This window comes from Canis aureus, chromosome 2 (assembly GCF_053574225.1).
Source record: "Canis aureus isolate CA01 chromosome 2, VMU_Caureus_v.1.0, whole genome shotgun sequence".
NCBI classification, from domain to species: Eukaryota; Metazoa; Chordata; class Mammalia; order Carnivora; family Canidae; genus Canis; species Canis aureus.
In genome coordinates, this window is record NC_135612.1 from 7000552 (window position 1) to 7009971 (window position 9420).

The 9420-nt window shown below is 34.4% G+C and overlaps 1 non-coding gene across 1 annotated transcript; it reads left to right on the forward strand.

The window, feature by feature from the left end:
- Window positions 1–535: 535 nt before the first annotated feature.
- LOC144304212 (U6 spliceosomal RNA) lies at window positions 536–641 on the forward strand. The gene has a single exon (XR_013371160.1). It is a non-coding gene; the product is annotated as a U6 spliceosomal RNA (small nuclear RNA).
- The last annotated feature ends 8779 nt before the right edge of the window (window positions 642–9420 follow it).

Sequence of the window (9420 nt, forward strand, 5' to 3'; positions counted from 1 at the left end):
AACAGATCCACATGACCCTTGCTAAAACAAACTCAAAATGTTCTATAAGGACAGCTGCTTAATCTAAGACACATGTATTATAAGTTTTCACAGAGGAAAATGCCTACTGATTTGACATCCACAGGCAAAATCTACAAAACATATGAGAATCCATTAACAGAAGATAACACAAACAAGAGAATTGCTAAAAATTTAAAGATGATGAGGATTTTATGATTCAAACTTCTAAAGAAAATGTAATAGAATCTATAAAATAACAAGGGGATTTTAAAAGAAATGCCAAGAATAAAACAGTAGCAGTAAGCTTGGAAAATGTGATATTTAAAGAAAACACTAGATAGACTAGAAAAATGACCAGGCTGATTTACCACATGGAAGATAAAGTTAAAAAAAAAAAAAATTAGAACATGTCATGGAGGAAAAAGAGTGAGTGACAATTTAAACATTTAAAAAATTAGGATTATGGAGACTTGAGACCATCACTTCCACCATGATGGAATAACTGGTCCTCCTACAATAAAGAACAAGAAAATAGGTGCTCCCTTCAGCAGCACATATACTAAAATTGGGATGATATAGAGAAGATTAGCATGTCCCCTGCACAAGAATGGATGCAAATTTATGAGGTGTTCCATATTTTTTTTAAAAAAAAGTAATGAGAACATAGGACAAAATATGTGAAATGTATGTTTTCAGATACTGGAAAATAGGCAGCACAGGAATGATTCCTAAGAGAAGGAAGATACCTCGAGTCTTAAAATCAGTCTAGCTTTCTTCAGGAAGCACTTTCCATATTGTGATGCAGGGAAAGCTCATGGAAACAGACAATAGTAGCTTGTCTGTGTTCAGTCAGACACACACATAAAGGGGGCTGGAATTTGAGGGGCAAAATACAAAAGATAGAAGATAGCTAAACGCAAGAGTTCCATAAATTTTCATAAAGCTTCCTTTGAATCTGTTGTTAAACACAAAGCATGGCATGACTAGAATGAAACTAGTTTTCTACGGGTACTGTGTTGGGTGGGGAGAGAGTGGTCCTGAATAATTCCTAAATGATCACATGTTGAGATAAGAGATGTTTAAATTCTGATCATCCAGAGTGCAAAGAAATAAATACCTGGGGCATTCAAGAGAGACCGCTAAAGGTTTACACATTAATCAGCAACAAATAAATAAACTGCTAGTCAAAACAAACTTCAAGAATCTTTAAAGGGTAGAGAGGAAAAAAAAAAAAGAAAAAGAAAATTCAAAAAATAAAACTTACAGTGCCCATTACCCAAACAAAAGATTATTAAATACACAAAGAAGTAGGAAAATGTAACTCATAACCCAGAGAATAATCAGTCAATGAAAACTGATGCAGATGACAGAAATGATGGAAGAATAACACAAGATATTAAAATAGCTATAAACCTGCTCAAAGACCTAAGGACAAACACAAACACGGTGAGAGAAATAGAGTATATAAAAAGAATCAAATGAAACTTATAGAAATAACACCCAAAATATTTGAAATGAAAATTTAACTGGTTAGGGGTTCTTGGTACCTACATCTGCACAGAAAAGTATCGAAATTTGGTGGTTTAAAATGACTCCAGATATTTTCTTCTCTCCCAGGTTCTGTGCATCAAGAATTCAGAGAGGGCTCAGTCTGTGGTTCTGGTCAAGAGAACTCACGAGGTCATACCCAGATAGTGACTGGTGATTAAATGGTAGTGGGTAGGGCGGAGGTATTGCAGAGGCAGCTGAGGGATGGCTGACATCTCATTTCTTTGACCACCACCTCCAACACACAATGGTGAGGAGGCAGGAATAGGAAAACCACCATATATTTTCCATATATACACAGAAGCAGGAAAGGACACATAGGAGGCGCTTGCCCACAGCAATTCTGAAATCCAGCTGGAGATAGGTGCCAGTTCCTTCATATGTTATTCTCCAGGGCTCTTAGTTCTGCATTTTTGGCTGTTTGTTTTGCCCTCTGAATTATTATTTGCCATAGTGTTTGTCACTGTGTAGTTGTCTCAGCTTGCCTCCTTCCTACAGTAATTTGAAGATCCAAAGGCTTCTTTGCATTTTTTACTTTCTCTGACATTTTCAATCAAGTTGACCTAATCCTTTTAAAAACTCTGTGGATTTCTTATGTTTTGGTTTACAAGCCACTGCATTAGAAAGTGGCACATATACAAGTATACTCAAGTATGTTTTTCCTAACTTTGTGCTCTCTGAAAGTCTGCTGTAGAACAACCAGAGCTTAGATTCTTAAAAGTATCTGTGTGCAACACATGGGACAGATAAAGCATTTTTTAGATCCTTTGGTCTTTGAAAAGAGTCTGTAAGACACGATTTCAAAATTTTAGGAGGACTTAGTAAGGTACAAACTGGATTTAAAAAATTCCTCTAAAGCATTTATTAAGGTGAGTACATTTTGTTTTTTTTGTTTTTGTCACTGATATTGCTGTTCCTTTGTTTTTCTAGCTGTAGATATAGGGACTGAGAAATAGTCTTATTTTCAAATACAGAAGATAATGGCTATTTTTTTTTTTATTTAAAACTTATTCTTTAGCTCATCTCTCTCCTCTTGAATTTTATCATATGGAGTAAGAAGAGGCTATGTGAAATCTTTGATATTCTGGCTGGAAGTTTTAACCAAATCGAGTTTCCAGGCATTTTCTAATTTCTACATTTACTGCAGTTGACAGTGCTGTTAAATTTCTATGACTACATACTTCCATCAACTCCAGTGTTCTCCTTGCATTCCTTTAAGCCCTCCCTGAAAATCTTCTTCAGGCTCATGAGGTGTCCACTAACACTCTCCTCGAGATACTTTATTATTCCATTTTGAGCCTCTCACAACCGTCTTCTTGACACCAGAACCCATGCCAGAATTTTTAGATATTTGTTAAGACAGTATTCTACTTCCAGGAATAACTTGTTGTTGTTCTGCTTAGCTATTAGTGTGTAGAAACCATCTCAAAACTCAGTCACTTAAAACAATGATGTTTTATTATTTTTCACAATTTCTCTGAATCAAGAATTCAGAAAGATCTTGGCTGGACATTTCTGTCTCAGTCATTCCTTTGGAAGCAATAGGATGGTGTAGAAACAAAACAGTGTGGAAGAACTGAAGTAGCTGAGGGAATGGCTGGCCATTCCTGACTAAATCTTCTTGTAGTCCTAAGGCCTCCTTCTTAGGCTCTCATACTTCTGTTCAGTATTGTTCTATGACATGGAAATAAAAGTCTTTAGGAGAATGAATGATATTTATTTGTGGACAACATAATTACATAGGAAATTCAATGAATCTACCAAAAAACCCCATAAAAGATCAGTTTTGGGAAATTATATTATTGAGATGTCAGTTACCCCAAATTTATATATAGCTTTAATGTAATCTATCAAATTCTAGGAGGAGGGACACCTGGGTAGCTCAGAGGTCCAGGGTCTGCCTTTGGCTCAGGGCATGATTCTGGATTGCCAGGATCAAGTCCCATGTCAGACTCCTTGCATGGAGCCTGCTTCTCCTCCCTCTGCCTATGTTTCTGCCTTTCTCTCTGTGTGTGTCTCATGAATAAATAAATAAAATATTTAAAAAAAGTTCTAGGAGGCATGTGTTAGAGATTGACAAGCTATTGCTAAAATTTATATGGAATATATATTATATATATTTTACTAATTATATATTAGCTTAAACAAATTTGACAAAGATATATGTACATGTCAAAATAATTTATAGGTATAAGATAGTCTTTCAACAAATGGTGCATTAAAAACTATATACCTGTACTAAAACAAAAAACAAACAAAACCTTTACTCTCACCTCACATGGTGCACAGAACTGAAATGGATCATATATGCCACTGTAAAAGTATAAAATTCCTTGGAAAAAAGCACAGAAGAAAATAGCCACAAATAGGCCAAGATTTCTTAGATAGGAAACAAAGTACCCTAACTGTAATAGAAAACAAAACCAAAAACATAGAGAAATAATATTCCTAAATAAGAGAACAAATCTGACCCAACAATATATAAAATGGACAAAGGATTATGTCTAAGAGGGATTTAACCCAAGAATGAAAGTTTGGTTTAATGTTCAAATTCTATCAATTAATTTTCCATATTAATAAGATAAAGCAGCACAAATTATATCTCAAACAATGTGGGAAAAAAAGATCTACAGCATTCGACACCCATTGATTTAAAAAAAAAAATCAGTAAACTAGAATACAAGAAAGCATTCTTATTATGAAAGGTGGAATATAAAGCAGTATTTAATGGTGAAAGACTGAATACTTCCTTGTCAATATTTGGAATCAGTTAATAAGAACTGGAAATGGCCTCCAGCTCACTGAAAATGCATCCTGATCAAGGCTGCTGTGCCTGATTTAGCTTCTTGCTCAGGAGAAGACTAATGTGCACATGGGTACCAGGTATTCACTGCTCTGATGAGTGTATTCTTTTCTAACCCAATCAGAAAGCAAAAATAGTATGCATTCAAATGGAATGCCAAAACACATACATTTGTAGCTTTGCCCAGAACTACGTTAATTCTCTCATCCTTTGTCATGACATAATACAAAAGGCCTGGGCCATCTAGACATACCATTACATCTGTCAGACCATGTTCATGCTGATTGGTTAGGACAGCAAGAAGAGCAAAATCCACACAGGTAAAATGTGAACAATAATTTTCATAGCAGCTGTATTCATAACAGTTAAAAACTGTGAACCCAAATTTATATCTATGCCCAAATGGGTGAAAATACAAACATTCAATGTATTAATTTTTAGCAATTATAAGGAATAAACTACTGATACACACAAAATGAATGAATCCCCCCCCCCAAAAAACCTAAGCTAATGGAAAGAAGCCAGACTAAAAAGAGGGCAAAGTAAATTAAACAATTTTTTATGAGTTTCCACAACAAGCAGAGCTACTTGATGGCAAATGAAACCAGAACTTGGTTGCCTAGAGATGGAGAATATCAGTTGCCTGGGAAGTGACACAAGGAATCTTGCTGATAAAATTGCTCTACACTCACACAGATGTTTGGGATATATCATATGGAATTGGGAAACTCATGAAACTTCACATTTAACATTCCTTTCACTTTATGCAAATTACACATGCCTCCTTAAAAAGCGTGATGACTGTTATTTTCTAGACTAATATGTCAAATGCTATAACTATAAATTTCTGAAGAGATAGAATTGTACAATAATTGATTCTTCCTCCTTCACATGGCATATTAGAAGACTGACTTTTTAAAATAAAACTTTTTAAAGAGAAATAATTCCTTTGAAGTTAAATAAAGTATGAAAACAATTCACCTTAACGAGATTAAAATACTTTCATTGATTGAGTACAGTTAAGTATTATCTTGCCAAAATGCAAATTTTCATAGTTCCTTTTCAATGTCTCTGGAGGCCCCCTTCACTTTAAATGACTAATTGAGGTAATAAAGAAGACAATATTTTTCAATGTGTTTTGCCAAGGCGCTCCAATAAAATCCACAAGTACTCACAATCAATATGTTTAAAAGCTAATTTGTGATTTCTCATCGATAGTTTATATACAAACAATGCTGCTCCTCCCCCTAATTTAACATAAATTTAGGCCAAAAATTCTGAGCAAGCAAAAATAGTCAGATAGCTTCTTTCCTATGTTTTTAATGGAATATTAAGCAATTCCCAAGAGTGTCTTTATTGCTTTGGTGTCTGTTCGTTCTTTCAAAGCTTGCTTCTCCTCCTTCTATTAGGTTGCCATTATGACAAGCTTTTGTCATTTACTCCCTTTTACTCAGAGCTGCATTCATATTTTTCTCTTAATTTACTTGGTACTTGGAAAAATAAGGAAATGTTTGTATGGTAAAGGAAATACTGTTTTGAAATCATCCACTGGAGTGGAAGCTGCAAGATATTTAACATCTAACAAATGTTCAAATACCAACAGAATGAAGAGTAGATTTCAAGATGGTATTTCCATCACTCTTCTTCAAATCATTTATCTTCTCTGTCAGTACTGACTGCATCTTTCTGAATGGCATATGATAGACACTTTAGATACATTGGAAGACTGACAAAACATTTAAGAAGAATATTTAGCTAATCCATTATTCTTAGTAAAATAGACAGCACATTGTCCATATGAAAGTTTAATGGATTTAAAAAAAAAAAAAACTTTCACCATCAGAATAATAAAACAAATAGCATTCTGTTTACCAAAAGATGCTAGTTTAAAATCTGGACGATTTATCTTAAAAATAGCTCAGGGTAGACAATTTCATTGTTTTATTCTCAATTACTTTGTTTTTCGAGTGCAGGTGTTACATCAACTCAGTGAAACTGAGCAAAATATATAATTTAAGAGCCAGAAAAGATGCTAGCTCATCCACAGCATGGAGTTTCACCTAAATGTCCACAGGAAAGTTTGAAGGTTAAGTCTGCATTGCTGTGTAATTCAAATAGGTTGTTTAATTGAGTAATTTAGCCTTTTGGGTTATTCTGCATTATCTAAAAAGAAGAATTTTGGAATTATTATGATAATAGTGTTAGCTAACAATTACATAGAAAACCCATGTGTGAATATAACTTCTTCAACTTATAAATTATTGGGTAGAAAATATACAAAATCTTTAAGAGCATATTCTGTGTACGCAGTGATTTCATGAATGTTTGTTTGTCCATTGCAGTGAAACCTCTATGTAGAGAGGTATATAAACTTTTGAGTTGCATACCAGCTACTCGACATTAATTTGATTAAATGACTATAATGGAGAACTAACAGAAAAAATATAGTGTTAATGGTAGCCATAAAAATGATTGGTTTACAATTCTGCGGAATTTATGAGTATGCTCTCTACGTAACGTGAAAGAGAGGGCATGAACCCAAATAGCATACATAACTAGGAGACAGGAGCTCTGCCAAATGCATACAATCTTTCAGGAAGATGCTTCTTGTTTATCCATTCACAAGATAAGCAAATCTTGAGTTAAGCACGCACGTTGTGCTAGTACTACCCAGTGGCACTAATTAAGAATCACATTGCAATTTGTTTAAAAAAATAACAATTTCAAATTCAACATGAATATAAAATAGATCAAGCCAAGATACTATAGAAATATAGAAAGGCCATAACTGAAGGAGTCTGAAGGGAATGAAAAGGGATTCACAGAAATGTTAGTGATATCCACCTAAGTACTTATGACTAACAGAGGAGACACACAGTAGATCATAAGATCACATAATCATAAAGATCATAGATCATAAGTTATTAGAGCATTAGGTCAATCAATTGATCAATCGATAAACAGCATTTATTATTCAGATATATGCTTCTTACTCTGGAAGGTATGCAGAGTAATGTTATAAAAGCACTCTAGTGGTAATCACTGAACTGAAGAAGACAGTGCAAAAAATGTGTCTGAAAATATTTTAAAATAGTATTAAAAAAATTAAAACTTAGAACTGAAGCCCATTCTGTTTGGCTACTAATCATGTAGCAGAATGATAATGTAGTATACACATTATTTGACACATTAAAACAAAAATATCTTTATCTATTTGTGAATAAATTAAATCAGGTCATCTCTGAGTTTTTTTTTTTTTATTAAAGAAAAAAATCATCATACAGTTAACACATTTAGACATGGAAAGAACACATGGTTCTTTGAAGAAAAAAGGAACACTAGAGATGGTGATGCCTGCCCATTTATTGCAGGCCAAACTAGTGTTATCTGTATACTGACACTTTATAATGTTGAAATAATTGAAATAACTAGCACTGGATAAATTTAGTAAAGAAAACAGCCTTTGGTTTAATTTTTTGGGCAATTCTATAGAACTATATAAAAGGAGCCAGGCTGGTTAGCATTGGAAAAGAACAATAGAGAGGCCTTCTTACTATGGAAAATAATGCAAATTGGTTGAGTTGAGCACTCCAGAAAGATGAGAAGAAAGATGTTATTTTTGCTGAAACAGAGAATGTATAGAAACAATGAAAAAAGATGAGTAAATAGAGGTGGAGAATGCAGAAAGGCAATATCTAGTTAAGATAAAATTAAGAGATCATAAGCTTCTATGAAATTGCACTCTAAAATTTTAAGCCCAACATTTGGAACATCTTTCACAGATAACAACACACATCTTGGGATATATTTAGCCAGCTTGATATTCACCCCAAACTGGCAGGAGAGTAGGTCAATTCCAGGTTTAAGTTTGAATATTTTTCTCTTTTAAGAAACAAAAAAAGCACCACTAGAGAAGAGTAGAGCAATTTTTGAAGCTTCTCTGCAGAGTTCATATGCAATTACTAATTTATTCTACTATCACCACACACTGCATGTAACTACCTTACATTAATATTGCATTTCCATATTGCCAATCTTACAACATGCTGCCTCCCTGTCTCCCAGTGAAAATATGAATCAATAAAAAAGTTTCTTTCAGGGAAGAACATCTTCTTTTGAGACCAACAGATATGTGTATATTTGATTATGATAAAGAAGCCTCTGAGAAAAACATGAAGGAACTAAGAATAGTCTAACTGTTCTTTATAATATAGAATCAGGAATTAGAGAAAATAGTGTAAAATAACAGAGGAGGAAGTCTCGCAATGTGGTGGAGACTGGAATCCAAGTAGAAAATGTGCCAAACTCCCTCATAATCATAAGATCAGAGGATAATTATTTGAGGAATATTTACCACTCATTTTACATTGTTTTGCTCACACACTTGCTTTCCTCTGCTCCTTTTATTACTCCGAATGTCTCTATAAATAAAAGTGCCGTAGCTGCAGTATCTGAGTAAGAAAGGAACAAAAGAAGTAAAGGACTCTGAACATACTCGGAAATGGACACTCAGCTGAAAGAGAACAACAGAGCCACAGATGATTAAACATAAGGGCAAAGGATGCTATTTTCCTTTGAAAATGGATTGAATGTCATATTAATATTCTATTGCTGTATAACAACTTCCCAAATCCAGCAATTCAAAAAACATAAGCGTATTCTTTCACAGTTGCTCTGTGTCAACTATCTGGCCCAACATGGTCGCTCTGCTTATGGGTCTCACATGGCTATAATCAATGTGTCAGCCAGAGCCACTCTCATTTGAGGGTTGGGTCCTCTTCAAAGCTTACTCAGGTCATTGGCAAAGCTCAGCTCCTTGAGGTTACACAACTGACATCACTCTTTTCTTTCTGGCTGTTCACTGGGGGACATTCTCAACTTCTAAAGCCTGCCTCTTATTTGAATCTCTGAGTTCCTCATCAGACCTCTCTCTCAGAATTGATTGATTGGCCGATTGATTTTTAAAGATTTTATTTATTTATTCATGAGAGATTCAGAGAGAGAGAGAGAGAGAGAGAGAGAGGCAGAGACACAGACAGAGGGAGAAGCAGGCTCCTTGCAGGGAGCCC